This window comes from Bombus pyrosoma, linkage group LG8 (assembly GCF_014825855.1).
Source record: "Bombus pyrosoma isolate SC7728 linkage group LG8, ASM1482585v1, whole genome shotgun sequence".
In the NCBI taxonomy this organism is placed as follows: domain Eukaryota; kingdom Metazoa; phylum Arthropoda; class Insecta; order Hymenoptera; family Apidae; genus Bombus; species Bombus pyrosoma.
Window position 1 is genome coordinate 1929430 of NC_057777.1, and position 21021 is coordinate 1950450.

Sequence of the window (21021 nt, forward strand, 5' to 3'; positions counted from 1 at the left end):
TATCCCAATTCAGCCATGTTACTTCTCGTGGACGGGTAAATCGTACGCGTGAAACATCCTTACGGATGTATCTTCGATAAAATTCAAATGCTATAGAACCACAAAGTCTTGCATCTTTCTTCGAACACCGTGTAAGAAAAAGGTTTCAGCGATGGACTGACGGATTCGCGGAAAGCCTCGTAGGAAAAGTGTTAATTACGGTTAACAGGCTACAGTCTGTTTCAGCCGGGCGATATCGCTATATTAATTCGTTTGCGCGCAAAACTTAATTCGTTGCGCTTCCCTTCTGCTCGTGCACCACGTATGTAATTAAATTCCAACGGATGGAAGAACGGTGGATGTGCAACAGCGGCAGAAGCTCGATCGGACGACACCCTGTCGTATACGAGGTCGTTCAATGCATAGCAAGTAGTGCTAGAAAATCAGTTGCCGGTAACTCGGTACGTTCTGTCTACGAAGCAATTGAACGAATCTACTTATCTCTGCTGTCCTAGCAGCGTTACGCTGCTAATCCACCCTGTATACAGTGGGTCACGAAAGCATCGGTACGTCCGTGATCGAGCCTTTTGTAATTCATCGTCGTGACAAACTCTTTGTAGTCTCGACAAACGGCGCTGGAAATTCCGAGTATGAAATCTCATGTTTATTCCGTGATATATGTAGGTTTTATCGTTGTTAAGCGTTTAAATCCCATCTTAGAACTGTTGTCAAAGTTTCTGATTGTAGTACACGGGTAGAAGAAATCCGAGAAATTTGTTACGTCGATGTTAACCGGCAAGTTGTTAAAAGCGACGAAGATTCACTTTTTGAAAAGGCACGAAAGCTGCGAAAGGTTTTAATTGAAAAATATGTACACGAAGCTTGATGTTAACTTATTCGTTATACGATACGAGCTTTGAATGTCCGACTAATGACACGAGCACACGTTTACCTCGCTATACACGCTATCTACCATTACATCGTCGGTTAATTGGACTAACAATGAATCATTTACCTAGTAAGGCGGATAATTGGTAATTTACTGGATTTACAATTTGTACGTGTAGAATATTCTGATTGCGTTTCAACATTCGCAAACGAATTGCATTTATTCATACGGTTAATTAACAACTCACATAAATTTTCGTTTAACTCCATAGCAGTGACTATAGGCTATTAAAATTTGCATACATTTTCCAATTCATCACGAGTTCTTACGAATGATTTACGAGACGTCTTTACGGGAAACAGTTGTACAGTCGAAGATGTGGCACGAAACCTTTCCTATCCGTACCTTTCTTCGAATATACCTTGTGCTTAATCGCAAATTTGTACGGTATCGCCTGAAATATCGATCGGTGCAAGAGAATCGTCGGCGATACGTCGAAGCTCGCTTTGTCCTATCGTCTTCGGATTCGGCTGAACACGGATGAAACCCTCGACGATCACTGGCCATCGTGAAAGGGGCAAAAGTCCGCATCGGACGGTGAAAATTAAAATTTCTGCAGAGTTTTACGTAACAGTATCGGTGGTATTACTCTCTCCTGCGGCACAGTAGTCCAGCTATGGTTTGTCGATAACGCAACTGCATGCAGTTGCATTATTGCGAGGCAAAGATGGGAGAGGTTCGTTGGGGTGGCGTGGAGGGGCAGCGAAGAAGGTGGCCAAGCCAGAGAGAAAAGAAGAAGGAGAAGAAAGACAAGGTGGAGGAGGCGGAGGAGGAGGAGGAGGAGGAGGAGGGCACGTTGGCGTCGCCTGGAATGCCCGCGGACCACGAACGGTGCCGGTACGACGGGTTTACCTTTTACAGCCTACCTACCGGTCGTTTCACTGCGACTGCACCTTCCACGTCTGCGTTACCACTCTTTTTCGCCGTCGAATTTCACCTGGCCGGATAAAGAACGCGGATAGCTACGCGGCTTCTCTCTGACCTCTGCGTTTCTTTCGGTTTCGTCCACGACTACCCTCCTCACTTTTTCCTTCTCTTTCTTTTCTTCGTTTTTTTTTCTTTTTTTTTTTTATTACAAACAGTAGGTACGTTGATAATATTCGAGAGAAGAAGTCGTATCCAGCGTTGTATCTAAATTCCTTTGTCAATTTTTTATAAGCAACTACGATATGAAACGTTCATTTTTACGATCGCTAACGAGCTTCCTGATCGACGCTTTCAACGCGTATCGGATATTAAAACAGCGCTGTACGTTGCACGAACTTTAAAAAGATTCAAATCTTCAAAACGTTGTTCCAGGTGTATAAATTGTATACAGATGTCGCATTATCTTCTCTCGAAGGAGGAAAGGTGCTATTATTTCGCACTGCTCTCGGTTTTACATCGGTGGCTTAATTATTAACACTCCGGCTGGAATTAATTAACCTAGCTCGACGCGTTTCGAAAGAATGGCAAAGAAGGACGGAAAGACAGGCGAACGAGGATGAGGTAACTGCAAGTATCATCGCGTAGATGTCACAATTTCCACGATAATGTTTATTCATGATCACGATTAGCCACTTACCACGCAGCCTATCGCTCCGTGCAGCGTGGCTCGTGAATTTTCATGGGCCATTACTTTCTCGTTCTTGAGAATCGATCCGATCTTGATGCACGAAGCCCAGTCTCTCTCCCTTTCGAGTCAGCAGAACCGTAGAATCGCAGATCCGTTCTACAATCGCAAAAAATTTGCCGCAATTGAGTAAGTTTCAGTCGCTATAGTCGTTGCGGCTATATCTAGGGGATGGTTTACTCGAGAGACAACCTTGGACCGATGGAATCTCATCGACTGTAGAATAAGATCCAATAATTGGAGTACAATTTTACTCGTAGGTAATAAGAAGATGAGCATCCCGTACAATTCTCTTCTCTTTGATCGTTGAACGTTCTCAAAATCATCGTTATCGTGTAAAATCTTCAGCTACCCAAGCGATTCACAATTTTCCTTAATTCGAGATTCGACTGGAAAAAATCTAGACGAGATCGTCATGCACGACGAACTAGCGTCTCGATCCAGATGCCTGGCACGCCACCCACGTGCTCGCGGCTCGTTAGATGACAGACGCAATTTGACCCATTAGCACAATCGCACAACGTGGCTAACGGAACCGGCGGAGGCGCAGACCGGAAAACAGCGGCGCGATTCAGAATGCCAACGCGTGCCGCATCGCGCTCGCCTTGCCCTGTATGTCCATATACGCGACCAGTCGCCTCGCTCACCTACGAGTACTGAGGCGTGCATGCACGCGCTCCCACGAAAAGGAATTTCTCTTGGACCAAAAGCTTGGCAAAAGCTTGGTACCGGCGACAGGATTAGCCTGGCTGTCCGATGAGTCTCTGCCATTAAGATCTTCGACCTCGACCAAGCGGAGAGATCCGACATCGCCACAGAGGATACAATACGTGGCAAGCTAACGATCGTTTATCGAGATGAAAAGTGGGCAACGGCTGGTTTCGCTATTAATCGGGCCGAGGGGCCGGTGAAAAGGAGCAGGTAGCCAGAGCGTCGAATGAGAAACGCGGCCATCATGGGCAGACGCGTGTAGAAAAGAAGAGCATCGGACAGGTCCGGTTTGTCGAACGTGGGCGCGATGCCCTCTTCTCGCAATGATCCCCGCGATCTACACACAGAGAGATCCTGTACCCTTGTCACCGGCTGCTCCTCCAGCCCCCCTTTCAAGGATTTCGGATGAAAGGTTGGCGAGCGGCCGAGCGGCCGAGCGGGTGAACGCACCCTGAAAGCCAGGACGTTGTCCCTAGACGCCTACGTGGGTTTCGTCTGGATCTGTACAGGCCGGCTATAGGCTAAACCGCGGCAAGGACCCGCGGTGAATTTCTAAGAAAGGCTATGCAATTTTCGAGGCCTGTTCCGGAGCGGTCTTGTTAGCCGACACGCGAAAATTTATCACCCCGTCGTCGTTACAAGCGGCTAACTATCTCTCGTGCTCCTCGCGCCGACCGGATAGGGTATCATCATCAGCGCGTGATGAGCGCCGTGGATGTAATGAACGGAATTACTTCGATGGAAAACTTCGTGTATCATTCGAGCGCCGTTGGACGCGGCGAGATTGAGTTCTTCTGTCTGCGGATGACGCTGTAGGTCCTGCAAGATGCAACGAGAACAGCAGAATTTTACAGACGCGTCTCGAGAAATTCCTTTCCTCGCGATAACCATGGCAATAGATGTCCACGACTTTGTCTATCTGTGACTATTTTACAACGTTTCTCTATCAATGGAGCGTCTTTGCTGCATTATCGCCACGAGTTCCGTCAGCCAAACTCACATACCCGGACGATATTTTATTCCTCGCATTTTCGTTCGAACGAGAGGATTAACTGGAACTTGTTAACAGACTGTCGGTCGGTCACGACGATTTGGCCACGCCAAATACGATTATTCGCCCCGAATAGCCCGCCCTTCGTGGACGAAGAAGGCCTCGCGAGACTTCGTTTCGACTTATCGTTTTATCTCAATCGGCGAATCTAAGAAGCCAGAAACTAGCACTTTGGCATGGAAGAAAGCCGGATCAGCCCGAGTTCGTCTACCAAGCGGGCCAAATTAAACGAACGAGCGACAAGCAAGGAATTCGTGCGACGAAGACGTCGCGATTCTCGTCGTCCTGCTCGTGTCAGATCGAACGGATGGGAGACGAAAGAGAAACGACGAAAACATCCCTGCACGAGGGAATGCGGGGATCAAGTTGTCTCGGGACTTTTCTAATCCCGCGACACGTTGGAATTAAAACGGCTTGTCCGAGATGTCGTCTTCGATTTAAACTATGGTCTCTTTGGAAGATGAACGACGCGACGTGGACATAAATATCGAGCATTTCCAATTCCATTCTCGCTTCTTCTCTTTCCGTTACTAGACGGACGACGTTCTTTGCTGAGGATCGAACTATACGGCGTGCAAGTTCTTTCAATTACGAAGCCATCGAGACGTCAAAAAATTTACGCAACGTTGGAACTTGATAAATCATCGTCGAAAAGAAAGTTGGAATATCCTAGTCTTCGGGTAATTTGCTGGGAACGAGCTGCGATCTATCATTATCGAGAGAACGGTCGATAAATTACGTCTATTAGGGAACAATTAAAAGAAGGAAACAGGTAGCCAGTCTCGTCGGCTTGGGCGAAGAACAATGCGGCAGGGCGAAGTTTGCGCGGTTCGTGTTCAGGTCACTGGTGCGCAGGCGGACCGTTAGGAGTGGAACATTGTGCATAGCCATGGGCATAATCTTAACTTCTAAGAAACGACCACTCATTGATCCTAGGCTCCACTATAGACGACGACATAGGTCACGTCCACATAACGGTCACCATCGGAGAGGACACGTGCCTTTAAACTCACGGCTGGGGCTAATCAACTTGACACCAGCAGGAACTGCTATTGTAATCGGACCGCCTGCTGCGCTTTTCTTATACAGAAACTCTTGTCCAGAAGAGAATTTAGTCGTCCACACGGATACTCGAATACTTTCGTGGAAGGCTCTCCACTCTGGGTATTGTCTTTTCAGCGAATAATGCAGTTGTACGAGGTAGGTGGATTTGTTCGAGGATGTGAAATTTATATTTCTTGATAGCTTCTAAAGATATTGGCGTAATACGAGAATTGTTCGGAACTCGGGAAGTAACGATAGAAATATACAGCGTATCACAGACGAGAAACCGATGAGAAAAATTTAAAGTATTCGACGTCTGGTTTCTGTCTTAAAAGTACACGCGTATCGAAACGCGTTCGCGTCTAAGTATAATCAATTTGAGCCACAAGGACGAGCAAGGTAACAAGCTTTTTTATCACACTACTCGGACAAGCTTCGACACAGTCGATATCCTGCACGACGTACTACTGACCAGTAACCTGTCGACGGATCGAGGATTCACGATCGGAAGATCATGTATCAAGCATACACGTTTTCCCATCGTTCTTTACCACGAGACCTGAACAGACCTCTGACGGCAGGGCAGCGCTTGGAATGATACATAACGTGTCACGATATAATAGGCCTTCTCGACCGTCTATTTCTGTTGCATAAAACGATCCACTCGAGCCGATCGAGTAGATGCCATAAGATAACGTGTCTGCCTAAAAGTCGCAATCGATCAAACCATTGTAAACCTATTTTTGAGACTCGACGTCAGCGGAACGGGACAAGGCTCGTAGACGGTGTACGTTCGCGCGTGTGATTGATGGAATACTGTTGCAAAGTGAGACGCGATACTTTGGTCGTGGTCGGTGGGAAATTAAACGCGTGCGTGCTCGTAAATTTGCCGTTAGTAATATAAGTTTTTGTTAATTCGTTTTATAATTTCTGCGCCAAGCATTACCTGCATCCTATAAAGTTATATTAGCCGTGATTCGCATAACTTAATCGCAAACAAATACCCGTTAACCGTTAGCCTGAAAAGACGTACCAGGTACGATCAAGATGCAGGAACACGAAGGAATTATACATTTTCCGTGAAACCCATTTTCACGCGTGATTAATATTTTACAAAGCAGACACGTATCCCAGTTCACGGCGTCCGTAGGTCGCGTATTCAAGCATGCACGTAACTTAACGCTGATTTCTTCGCGAACGAGCGAAAAGGAACAGGTGAAACGACAGCCGGCATGGGAACATCCTGTCCAAGATCGCCCGGGGTCGATCGCGTTGCAAACCGCGTGATCCATGAAGCACAATCCATCAAGTTACAGTTACTTACTGGCGGGCGACGTGTTATCAATCGATAACAGACGATAACACGAGCAAACGTCCCGACCACTGGCAATTACCGGCCACGGTTATTTACCGAGCCTTTGACGAATGAAAGGCATCCAAGATGATATTCTACGATGAAAAACTACGATAGGCGGTGCTCGACTTTACCCACAGACGCGTTTCGTTAATGATAGATGGACGTCTGAGAGTCGGAGCTTCGATCAAACGATTTAGGATAACCTTTTCCCGATTAGAACGCGAAAATTTTCTTACTTTTCTTACTTTTGGGATACGATCGAACGAATAGAAATAATTCGTAGTTAGTAACGAAGAATTTACCGTTGCTTACGAAGTTTAATTGCCTTGAGATTTGATCGCTCGATCGTTTAAAATTACAGCGCGATCGAATCTGGCGACTCGCCGACCTTGCGGAGGTCCGAAACTTCTGTTACGCGATGCGCGATGCTCGTCCCGGCAGTTACGTCAAGCAAGAGATCTAACGAAAAAGATGGCGCGTGCGTAAGGCGACCTAGCAGACAGAGGCCAGATTTTCCGCGTAAACTCGTCCACCGTTAAGTAGCTGGAAGTACGAGCGAGCGCTATCACAGGATCTGGTATAATGATCCATATCGCGCCAGGACGCGGCGCGCGATCCTCCGGACGAGGCTTTATCGCGGAGGAGGACACGCAGGTACGCTCGCTACGCGTCCTTCGAACTAACCAAGTTTCCCGGCGTCTGGTTATGCTAATTATGTATATCGTGCACCGCTATTACTGGGACACATTCGCGTGGCTCGTTAAACGGCCGTGTGTCCCATAAATAATAACTTTATTTTCCACAGGTGGTGGTGTCGGGACCGCCGATACGATTCTCGAGTACTGGAAACACGGTGGCTGCGTGGGAATTCGAGTTTCTCTGTCGATTCTCGACCGTGGAAAGAACTATGTCACGGGAGGAGGCGAGCTGCGTTTAAACAGCCACAAATTCAGTCTATCGGTGTGGCGGGACCGCATTCCGGTCGGGCAAAAACGCGTAAATTACGCGACGAACGGGCCGTCGTTATTCGAACGAGCGGCTAGCCAACCACGAGAACCCAGCCGGACGGTATTTCGTCTCTTTCTCTCCCTTCGTTCTCTCATAAGTACATAAATTAGCCGCGCGGCCGGCCGGCAAAAAGCTACACGACGGAAGAGCTAACGGGCGACGTCCACGACACGCGAGTGAATCGCGGCTGCACGTGGGAGAGCACAAGCAAATAAAGTACGAATAAAGAATAGAGTCTACTACTGTACTACTTGGACGGCCGTGCAGCATCATTAGCCGCGACGTCCAGCTTCTGATTTCCTTCCTTCGCTCCCCTTTGCTCCCTTTCCAAGCGAAAACCGCTTCCCTCCTGCTATCCGAGACGAGCCTCGACGTTTTGTATGTTAACACGCGATACGCTTTGCTCGTACTGCTCACTGTTCGGCTAGATACGCCGCTTGTTTGCGATTTCCCTTCGCGACATTTGCGCGCCAGTTATGAAAAGAGGGTTGAGAACAAGCAGCATGTTCGATTTTTACCAAGCCTCGGCTTCGTTGTAGCTTGTTCGCGGTTGCAAGGTTTCGATTCGATTGACCTTTTTGCCAAATGCATACACTTTCGCTCATCCCACGCAGTCGACGCCGATTTCTCTCTACACGACGGTGTCAACGTGTCCTTTGACGCGAACGGTAATTAGATGCTTTGAATTAGAATTTCTTTTCCAGAGTAACATTCCTGTGTAGCGGATGCATCGCGCTGGTTCCGTTTAACGAACGAATAACTATTTTACTTCTATTTTAAGCGCGAAGCTAGTTAACGCACGGAGTTCTTTCGTTACACTCTGATACTTTACGATTTCTAACGAAACGCATACGGATACCTGTGCATTCCTAATAAGCGCGTACGCTAGCGTCCAGCTAGAAGGGGGTTAAGAGCTAAAGGGTCAAACGTACGGCAAGTTGCGATGCAACGTCAACGAGACCGCTGGAGAGGCTCGTCAGTGCCAACGTGCATCGCTACGACGAAAAGTAGCCGATACTCGGGTCGTTGACTCGAACAGAACGCAAGGGATCGACAAACAAAGTAAGGGATAAGCAGGGATAGGGAAGAACGTGGCCAGTGGCGTATACGTACTACGTAGCCACGGCTCGTAAGCAGAGAGCGGCCAGCATCATTAGCCAGAACGTCCAGTTGGCGATTTCCGTCTGCTCGTTTGTGGGACGAGACGCTCACGGGCTGCAACGTGGCCTCGGCGAAGGTGGGGGCTGATCGCCCTTATCGGGTAAGGGGGCCCCCGGACGACGCTCGATGGTTCGTACGGTGAATGGATACTTGGTACTTTGTTCTCGGTTCCCGGTACTCCTGTGCAGCCGGTGCTCTCTCGCCGAACATTCGAACACGAGTTCGATGACCCTTCGACTTCGCAGACCACGGACCGCGCGCCCCGTCTACGTTCGAACACCACGCCGCGCCGCGCCGCGCCGCACCGATGGCCAGGGCAGCGCCCATCTGTGACTCTCCGAACGACCGACACCACCCCGTTATACATCTGCCTCCGGGATTCCGCGATTCGTTAACATTCTTGCCGAATCGCTCCCTTCGCCTTCGTCAGACCAGATCAACGGAACGGCGCGCGATGCGAGAATCGAACGGGAACTGGCACCGGAGATCGTTTCGGTTTGACGAAACAGGTTTCTTATCTTTCCTGCTTCCGAAGTTGTCGATCGTAAATGACGACCATGTTTAATTATAATTTTCGGAGATTTCAAATTTGTTGAACTACCGGAGAAGATTAGCGGAGTGTCTCACCGGAGCAAGAGGTCCCTTGATCGTAGGATGTTCGAGATATCGGATCTTAACGAAGTAGAAGATACGAAGAGACGAAACAAACAACCGGTATCAACCATACATCGAGAAATTAATTATAAAGTTATTTAAATTTGACTGGTTCGCTGCTCGAAGCTTACCTTAGCTCTTAAAATAACCTGCTTTATATGCATTTCGAGTATCGCAAACGACGCGAAAATACAGTAAACACCTATGAGAGAAGATTAATCACACGCCGCGTTAGATAATTTTACTTAAACGAATCTAGCTTTCGATCGCGATAAGAAACTCTATAAATACGCACGTAGAACTGAAACAACGAGGACTTTGGGACTCCCGAGAAGCTGTACACACAAACGTACACCCCTAAACGCAAAGAGCAGCCGCTGCTGAACTAAATCTTGAGCGTTCGCGAAACCTAGATTTCGCGAGGACATCCAGCAAATAAATCTTGTAATTTAACGATTAAGCGAATGACGAACGCGTTGAGAGATTGCGGAAAGAAGTTTCCTATTCACAGGAACGCCATTGATAAAGTTTCGCTCGGATGAGGCGTGCACATTGTCTCTTAAACCGAGCATGCCATTAGGAGAATAGTGCGCGTAGTCCAACGACCACGATGTTAATGTCTAAAGTATGTTTCCTCTCGCACGTACCGCTTAATGGCCGGCGTTCCTAAACTGGAAGAAAGGATCGAGCTTGGAGTCCGGCACGAAGCCAAGTATCCAAGCTCTCCGGACCAGACCTTGCTCGATTCAATGGCATCGGAGTTATCGGCGAACATCGTCCGGCACCATTGCCACGAAAAAGCGTTCCACGATTAACCTTAAGTGCCGCTTTGATCTGCTGATGCCAATAGACAGCGAAACTGTCGTCGGTGGTTTGCACGAGGAGATACCGGGTGAAAGCACGTTTTTCCTGCGCCGCGACAAAATTCTCTTCGAGTTCTATCCTTAGGTAATCAGGCGAATACGCGAAAGGTAAATTTTGCGCGGAATAACGCGCCCGATCTCAAGGCTATCTAACGTTTATAATTTGCGATTCAATTTCCATTTTCATCGACAGGGTTGTGGTTTTAATCAAGGTAATCGATTATCGCGCGATATTCGATACAGCTATATCCGTTCCGATAAATAAACAAGCTGAGTCACGGTCAAATTATTCTGTAAGAAAAGTGACCGTATTTTATATGAAACAAAACGAAGATCTTTCGCTTCGTACCTCGCACAGCGTACGATTACGAGATTTATTTGTTAAATTCGAACGGACAAAAATACCGCTCGAATCGATTAAACAATTTCCCATTTGCACAGAGCGTTAAGAAGAAAATGAACACGGTACGCTTAATACCTCGAAATTTTTAGCGAATCGACCGAACAACGTTCCTTCGTCGACGATAACTCATGCAGCATGAAACTCGAACTTCGAAATCACGTACACTTGCGTAGCCAGGGAGAATGGAACGCCCCTCGAATAACATTCTCGCGTATCATCGACGAACGCGCACCCTATCCAATCTGCGAATCGCTTGGAACGCTACCACGACCCGATTACGTACGACGACGTTATCTAATCCCAGCCGAACGATGACGTTTCGTAGGAGAAGGCGAAAATGTGCGCGCGTGTATCCAGCACCGACGTCCCGATCGTTTGGAAATCGGAATCGGGCGTAGAATCGAGCCGATCGCGCATCGGACACCGGGCGATCGCTGTCATCGCGCGTAGTCCACTCGTAAATCTCGCCGAAAGCAGAAAAATCATGGCGTGCAGAGGAGAAGGTGCGTGAGGCTAGTGAATTTTGTATGGGCGTGTCAGGGCCGTAAACCTTTAAAATACGATGTTCCCGCAGTGGACACGTTAATTGCTACGTAGAATCGGCCGGATGAAAGCGGCCGTTGATAAATTGCGTTGTTAAGCCATCGTGTACGAAGTACAGCGTTATCCACGCGATACGTGTTCGTGTCTATGATCGCGCGTGTGTTGCTCACCTGGCCTGATCTTTCGGCTCTGATAAATCGTCCGCCGAAGGACTGAGAGGTCCATCGACGACCTCGAGAAGTCGCCTCTCTCGCCGATGCTGCCTCCAACGGGCGAATACGCGGTTACACACGCGCCGATCGCGCTCTCTCACCCTTCCTTCCTTCCTTCCTTCCTCCCTCCCTCCCACCCTTTTCCGTCAGACTCTTTTGCTCCGACAACGGCGGCGCGGCGGACCGATCGAGGATTCCTACGGGAACGCTCTCTCGACGTCGCGTCGCGGCGCGCCGTGCTCGAGAGCATCGCCGGCATGGCCGACAGATAGGCATGCGTTGAATGCATAACATTTTTATCTGATCGGAAGGAACGTGGAGACGGCGAAATGCGAACGACCGGGCGAACGCCCGAAACCTGGAAGTAAAAAGGATTCAAGGACGCCGGGGATGCAACACGACATTCAGGGATTCGGAGTCGAAGCGGCAGGATGGTTCGACTACCTCGCTCGACTACCTATTAACAGATTGCAACGATCAATGATGCGAGTAACAGTTTCACGGCACTCTCTACTTGCGTCTACAACTGTTTTTCTTTTGTTTCTCTTTTCTTTTTGATCGATAAATTTCCTCGTTCTAATCGCCGATTGCGTTCAACGTATCCACCGATAAAACGACATTATCGATTATAGATCATTAGCTTTCTATTCTCCGAATTGAATTTCATTCCGGTACCTGAAATCAATTACTTCGCGGAATAAAATTTATTTGGCATTTCTAATTGATTTCCTTTATCAGCTATCCCTTATTACATCATCTCATAGATCGCATCTCTAATTACTCGCATACTCTGCTCCAAGACGATAATTGATACGAGAAACGTAACAGAGCGTAATTAGAACGCGTATCTTGTATATAATTTTCGCTTTTATACCATAATATCTATTTTCCTATCGAGAAATATCAGGAACATCAGGAAGGAAAAGGCTACCATTCACCCGTGCTCGGCGGAACGGCATCGACAGAACCGCGTTTATTGCCTCGGTTTCTCCTTCAATGACTCGCAAACGCAACCGACCACCATGATTTACACGGAACGCCAACTCTTTCCGGGACATTTCGTCGGGAATTCCGCAACGCGGTAAAATTCAAATCGTCACGCTTCAACGAGAAAAATGGGAACAGTGAATTTTCACCGAGAAACTTTCACTCGCGTTAACGCGATGCTCTACGAAATTCAAAACCAGAATCGTCCGTCTTCTTGAAAATCAGACATCTCACTCGGATGCAAATTCAACTTCCGATACGTAAAATATCGATTTCACGAGTGGCAAAAGCGACTCGATGCTCGAATACGTACATACGCTCTACCTATACATATACACAACGTACGAGGCGCGTTGATCTTGCTCAACCTCGGCTACTCGGTGTATGTGTTGAGGTACGCTCGCACAATAGAGTGCAACACAGTCGTACGGCTCTAGATGCAAAAACGAAGGCAGAAACGAACGACGAGATTGGTCGTCAACGTGGAGACCGTGACAAAGTGCCCGAGGTTAATAAACACGGTGAACGGTCACGGAGGACTGGTTAGGATCTCAGCTTGCCACCAATCTCGCCAGCGAAATTCCACTATAATAGGAGGATGACCTACCGCTCGATGACGTAATATCTTCCTAGACTTTTAATGGAGCTCCGTAACTATGTGGTCTGCCGTCTGATACTGCCGACACCTGCAACCTTATTCGTGCTGGCTCGCGCCCCCTCCATCGCCCGCAGATAACTGCAGAACGTTTCCTTCGATCGAACGTGACACGATGTAGAAGAGCTTTGCGGCACGCAAGATGAACGGGTTATCGGATTTGTTCCTTGTGCTGCAAGCTCCGATTGTATTCCGTAGCGCGCGTATTCGAGAGTGTTGCAGCGTATTCGTATGCGCTCGTGCGTGTACTTGTCGGGAGAGGATTCACGTTTGAAATTTTTTAGTAGATCCATCCAAGTCCGTGTTGCGCTTCCATATCTTCGAATCTCGATAGTCGCTTTTGTGAGGAAGCATACTTTTCTCAAGTTTAGAGGTGCAGCTTACTTCGCTGCGATTTCTTTGCAGGCGAATCACAGCGAGGTTCGTGAGTATGGTGCGAATTTGAGTCTACCTGCATCTATTTGTATTTGTTGGAGAAGATCGAGGACGAGATGAACGACCCGCGATGTTGTCAAGTACGATTATACGGCAAGTAGAGTTAATAGAGGTGTCGTTGGGGATTTGCGAGCGATACGTCGATTGGAATTTACGAGAGGAATTCTGTTGTAACTTTTTGATGTCGATCTAATCTGATTGGAAGAGACGATCGAGTTTATTAGATATGCGACTTTTTTTTTCCAATAACGATCTTCTTTCTCAGAGATTCGTATACCGATCAGTGGTGCGTTTCTACCAAATCGTACAAGAAACATTCTCAGTGAATTATACTGCCGATTGTTAACTAAATAGATCACTTTCCTAGTGTTAAACGTTCCCAGGATTCATTTCGCGTTGCAGCATCGTCGCGATCGTTATCGCCCATGCGAAGAAACATTTGATAAAATTGAAAAACTACTTAACATGGAACAGCGTTTGGAAATAAGCAACTTGCCGTGAGATATTTATATTGCAATCTCGTTCTCACGACGATGTATAACTTTTAACTGAACCTCGAATCCACCGATTTTTATTACGGTATTGTCGAAGTTTACTCGCTTCGAGTAATTGCCAATTAATACACATTCGAATCAGATGCTGGTCCGATTAGCTTTTCGATATTTTCCAACGCTCGAGTTGCTTTGAAAAATCTAAGTTCGAATGGTTCAGCCACATTTTACGTTACGTAACGCGTGACAAGTTGCGCGTTCCAGATGTGATCGCGAAATTCTCTAGAAATAATTGTCACAAATCACCGACGACAGTATTCTACGTTATTCAGCTTTTTAGCGAATTCAGTTCTGCGTTACGTCCACCCACTGGGTCGCGAATGATCCAGTAGAATAGATCCTAATGCGCGGAATATTAGACTCGGGAATTGCCATTCCTCCGAACCGTTGGCTCCAGCTGCGTATGTATATCGCGAGTTTATGACACGGCGCGTTAAACGACAAAAAGATCGGCGTTAGGAAACCCACGGAATCGACAGGGATACAAATAGACATTATTGATCGAGCAATTCATAAAAATTACGATATTCTAAATACCAATAATATATACGTAACTTTATGCGCTTGCGAACTAAAAGATATATGAAATCCGAAAGATATATAAAAAGAAATAAATTTAAAGTCTGTTAGAGGTTCGTAATTATCAAAATTGCTCGGATCAAAAGATTCGCCGTCATTTGCACGTGGTTATTACCTAAGAATGTTCATCGAGCCAGAGTTCGTAATACCGTCTCGGTTAACAAGCGATACACGCGATTATTACTAATCGAAGGAAGCTTCCTTGTAGCAACGTTTAACTGTCCGGTTGAACCATCGACGATTACTACCAGATCAGAACCGCGGAAGGACGCACTTAGGCGATTGGTCTCGGATCCGTCAATTGACCCATACTGGATAAACGTTCTTGCCCCGTGGGTACCGTAAAAACGACGTTGCACCGTTAAAGGGATCCACGGGACGCGCGTTCAATCGGTGTGGGACATCGAGCGCAACGTCGCTAACGACCCGATAAAGCCCCGTTGATGAAGACCGCAGCGTCGATCGAACGTAATGAAGTATAATTGAACTTGGCCAAGTAACTGTCCAGTCGCTTTAATCCACGAACCCGCCGCCGCCTGGCAAACGGTGGGTCAGTGACTTCCATTATTTGGACATTACCGTGTAACAAGAAAAGAATAACGGGAAAGTTATTCGATAAAATCGTCGATAGCTAGCTAAATGTTCTCTTGCCGGAAATTTGTTGCGTTTCCGTAGACGCTTCTAACTAAAGCGTATCGTACGTGCGTACCAACTGAGAAGTTGCAACAGACACCTAAGCGCCGTATCTAATCGAGTACGCCGAACATGCACGATATTTGCACGTGTCTAGTCGCTGATAAGAAATCTTAATTCAGGGTGGAACAGATAATGTACGTTTCACGACCGTACCGCGAATCGAATGGATAGGCTACTTGTTAATCTAACACCGAGTTAATCATAATTAAAGCAAAAGATTCCCGGTTATAGCTGCGTGTCCTCTTCGTCTCGCGACGCCGTGTTTGATATACGATGTACATATATATTCGTCGTTAATTTCTGCGACAGTAACTAATACTCTGGGCGAGAAGGTGTGCGCTAGTCGGTGCGCATGAAACGGCAAGGAAAAATTCCTCGCGCTGCTCGCAAGATTTACCGACAATCTTGGCGAAACGTTGGTTTCCTAGACGCTGCAAGACTTTTACGCAGCAAGAAGCGTAATCAATTTCGAAGTAAAAACTTACGCCTGTACATTGATTTATTTTAGGACGATCCGACTGTAGCGGCTTGATGAATTTCGATAGGATGCGGCTATAGATTACGCCTCTATCGATACCAGATTCTGCGACGTAGCGTCCATACGCAGAAGAAAATACGCATTTCCCAAGATCGATGTGAAAATCCAATGGAGGACGACGGCTACGAAACGACAATGCGAAATTACGCGATCGATCCGCTAAAGGCGAGCCAAGAGCCAGGCTTATTACGAGAATCGTTGCTCGGCTCGATAAATCGTTAGAAAGTGGAACGGTGAGCCACCGGCTGGCAACATTTCCACTTTCGTGGAAGCACGGTCATTTGAAAAAGGAAAGGCCGACTACTCTGTCGAGAATTCTAGTCGTCTGAGGAATTCGGACCGCTGCGCTGTGGAAATTCGGGACGGCTGCGATGGAAGTAGCAGAAGGGTACTATGTGAACTAGTATGAGACGAGATCTCGTGAAATGCCAAACTATGTCGATTTTCGATCAACTCCTGAACGAGATTCGCAAGCTGCGTGCCTTCGTCCTACCATTCGTCGATCGACGATCGATGCGTTTGCTTTCGGTGACTCGTGAACTGATATTAAAAATCGAAATAGAGTTTCGTTTTAATCCATTATCGTTTAATCGATGTAAAATAACGTAGAAACGGTAGACACATGTTCTCGAAGCTATAGAAATATTTTTAATCGATTATTCGACGTTCTGATCTTTGCCGATAATTTACGGATATGACTATCTCCGTATATAGGCGGCTTTAAAGCGGCGAAGCGTACCTGTAAATTGTAAACCGTGCATAGAGGTCGTAAACGCGGCCCCCGATAGACTACCCTCGGCCTCGTGTTCTCGTGGATGAACCGCGACGTCGCGCCTACTGAAATTATCGTTACTCGCCGCTGCGTCGCGAAGTAATTAGCGTGCACGCGTACGCTAGTACATAAAGAGATGAGTCGTGCCGGGGCACGGTTAAAATGATTATGCGGCAATTAAGGTTAATTGACTCGTTTGTACGTGGGGTCCGGTGCCGTGGTGGAGAACGGTTCGGGATTATCGGCCCACCGCGTTTCCTACGATTAATATCGAATAAACCATGCAGCCGCTCAAGCGATTTCTGGAATGCCAGGCCATGATTGACGAGCTCTCCGCCTGCGAGATTAGTCTCGTCATGGTAATCTCATCGGCGTAGTAGCCAAAATAATCAAATTGAAACGAAAAGTAAAAAAAGTTCGGGATTGGCTTCTCTCGCTATTTCAGCGAGAAGGTTTTATGGTAAACCAATTAATAAGTAAGATTATTAATCAGACAGAAGCTATTTTTCAGCGAAAAACGAATCTTAGTGAATCTCGGTTTAGTTTCTATATTCCAGAAGGCTTGTGAACTGACAGAGGTTTTGGTCATTACATTATCAATTACACAAAACCGAATCAGTCAGAACAACGGTTAGGGGAACGGAATCAGGTTCATCGATAGAGCAACGACGCTCGACATATGTAATTGATCGTAAGCAACGGACTTGCCAGTGTGGCGTACGAAACAGCAGGGACGAGCAAACTGTACATCGAAACAACGGGCCTTCGCGATAGATTCACAAGGAAGAAGCGGCGGTTTCTAACATATGCGGAATTCAGAGCCTCTGGATCTTAGATGCAACATTCTGAATAAAACATTACAGAAACGTTGAGCGTTGATTGAAATTATAGTCAAAGGAATAAATGAAGAGACATCGTCGATTGTTCAGCGGCATTGGGTACAACCTCGCAACGCACGGAAGTGAAACCAAGTTACGCTATAGCTATTACTATTAAATTAAGTCAAAGGTTGCCATGGTAAAAAACCGTAACTAATTTGTAATTAGTTCTTTGGCCTAAAGTTGTAGCGAATCATCTCCGTATGTATGTACCTGTCTCTTCCTTGCCTCGTTGCACCTCTACCGAAGGATGATTCGTTCGATAATAGAATTGTTCGCTACGCGTCGGATTGGCCAAATTAAGACGCCGAAAAAGGGGTACTTTATCTAGGATTACGATCTCCTACGTAATTAATGATCTTTTGTACGTGCGATGAAACGTCTAGCCTGTTCGTGTTAAAGTGGCAAGTCACTTTACGATCAAACGACCCTTTAACGTTTAATATTCTTCAGCCGCGAACCGTAATAATAAATTCCAACTAAATCGAATCAAAGGAGTTAGGAAACTGTTTGATCTGTGGAATTAAAAATTAGCTTGGCAGGATTTTTTACCGATTATAACAACGATCCGAAAGCTCGAATAACCTAAGAACGATATCTGGGTAAGAATTTTTAGCGAGTCTGCCAGGTATTCTTTGCCTGTGTATGTACACGTGGACAAAGCTTCGTTCTATGACCAGGTTGCACGCCCAGCAAGAACGCCAGGTTGTGTATAATAGAAAAAGTTAATTGCCAGTTCGCCAAGGAGGGATTTAAACTTCGACCACAGGCGATACTTAATAATGTTTTCTCAATGGTCGAGTTGCACATCCGTTCCTAACTTCAAGACGTTTGCCTTTCTTATAGTCAAAAAAAGATATCAACGAGGCGTATTGGGTAAAAACGGTTAATTGTTCATTATAGGTGTATGGAAAAATTTAAAGAAGCAAACAAGACGATGCTACGAATGGTTGATTGGTTTTCATGTTTTACGTTGTACGATGCTCAAATAGCCTGGAGCGCTTTATAAATTAAGATACGCCGACCCTGAAACGAGATTTAACCAAAGCTAAACTAAGTATTTTGGTCGATACGATGTTCCAGATCTAACAATCCGAAACAAGTTATTCGTAGGCGGTTACTCCGTCGATAATTCGATAACGTATCCGAAATAGAGTACAACCTGGGAAGATTTTAATATACACGTTTACCTCAAACCTTGTCAATCTTAATTGTCCGTAGTCCTATCATCCTCGTTAGCTGCAGCATAATTTTTTCAATCGGCCGATCGATATCGTGTAATTGCAGGCAAGGGGGATAGATAGCACGCATAAAATTGCTGCCTGCCCTTGTTGACCGGGTCTATGAGGCTACTCGTAACGAGTCACCGTAGGAATTTCACCTCGTTCCACATCGTACGCGGATAAGGTTAGGTCAGCGAGTCGATTAATCCGACACGATCGAAAAAATGAAATTTCCTAGAAGCGGCGCATCCAGCACGAGCCCGAGACGCCGCGGTAAACGAATAGAACGATGGTGCGGAGTATAAATTATTTAAGAAACTCTATCGCGGCATCGCGTAATGGCCGATCATAAATAACGCGCGGCGAAAATACGGGCGTAGTCGTAAAAAAGGACGCATGCGCGCGCACCCGGGATCTATTCCTTTTGCCTAATCGCGCGCGCTCGTTTATCATGTGGCGCGCTGTATAAAACAAATATCGCTTGTCACGTTCCCTCAGCCGCGTGATTCGCTCATCACGGAACTGTCCGTTGCTTCGTTGCGTTCGCTCGTCTGTACCAGTCGGTCCGACGCGTCGATGCGCATCCAGGATACACGAATCAATCGTTTACTCTAATTAATTTCGATCGATCTACAGAGACGAACGGTTCCCTTATCGTTACTGCAGTCCCTTGCGGTCCTTCCTGGACTCCGATTTGTTGCGTTTGTTGTGATCGGGTTTACGATGGATGTGAGTACACGAGCTTGAATAGTAGCATTATCAGTGGTAAGTTATAGCTCTACATACCTAAAGACTTGTTTGTCAGACGAGAGCTTTAGCGATTTGCATTAGCTTTCATTAGGGGAAATACTTGTCATTGGCTTTTATGTATTTTCATTTTCACGTCGAGGCAAACTTTCGCCCTGTCAGTGGCTTTCGCGTGTTTTTCTTTTTAAGTCGAAACAAACTTGCATACCGCGATCATCTATCGCGTAATGGTTATCCATCGCTGTTAATCGTTTTCGACCTATAATTTACCCGATAAAGAACTACCTGAAAATGTTGAAAAACGTAAAAGCTTAAATCGTGCGAACCAAGGTTCTACATCGTTGCTCGTCGATCAGAATATCGCTTTTATGCGCTTCGCTAGCTACCTCGTGTTCACGGCGATGCGTGTATGTACCTTGAATCAGCGGATTTAACGAAGCTATGTAAATTTAGCGACGTTCGTCAAGCTCGTTCGTAAACAGGACGCGCAAGCGGTCAGCCAGGTGAATTCCCTGTTTGTAGCGAAACGGCGGCAGCGCAGCTATTTTAGGAGTTCTAACTACGTGGACGCGGATGATTACTGTAATCGAGTTTGCGGCGAATTTATTCAGAGGCAGCGGACCTTTTCAGTGAACCTCAGTCTCTTTTTCTTCGTGGACAGGGCATTTAACCGAGGGCGGGACGGGGTAATTTGTCTCTTATGATGAATAGTGGCGAAACGAGGTTCGTACGTTTATGTGGGGCTACCGGTTGAAACTGCAAATGCTGGTGAAATTAGCGTCATTTGTTCGGCAAAATTAATGTCGTTCATTCGCCGAGCACTCGTTTACATTCCGTTTTATCTTGGGATTAATAGGAATGTTCATTAGCGGTCTAATGCCTTTTTTCTTTTTGTCCTTTCGGATAAGAAATGCCGCGAAAGCACATTCGAGTAGCGAATAAACGTAATTTCGCAATTCTCATCTGGGCTAGAAATTTTATAACAGCGATCGGTGAGATTTAGAAGGGGGGGTAGGTACGATTTGTAGAGGAATTCCCCGAGAGATGCTAGTTAAGATTCGAAACAAGATAATCGACAATTTTCATGCCGAACGAAGACCTCGTACGCGTTACTTATTGAAGTTGTTAATATAGAGCAAACGGTTTAAGGGGATCTTGAGAGATATTTTATATACTTTCGAACGAAATTAAAGTTCCTTCCACGTAAAGATACTCTAAACGCTATCTACTAACAATCCTTCCTGCATCTGCAGACGATAGCAATCCTATTAATTAAGAACATTTACGGCTTACATGTTCACTTTCTACACAAGTTTCTTAACTCGTTAACGCTAACTCTGTAGAATAGAGAAATAATTGTCTTTCCTTCCCTACAGACGTGGATATAAGATTATACGCTTCAATAGCCATCGT

The 21021-nt window shown here is 46.3% G+C and overlaps 1 pseudogene; it reads right to left on the reverse strand.

Moving 5' to 3' along the window:
- Positions 1-2480: 2480 nt before the first annotated feature.
- On the reverse strand, positions 2481-9239 carry LOC122570252 (annotated as a pseudogene).
- Between the last annotated feature and the right edge of the window lie 11782 nt (positions 9240-21021).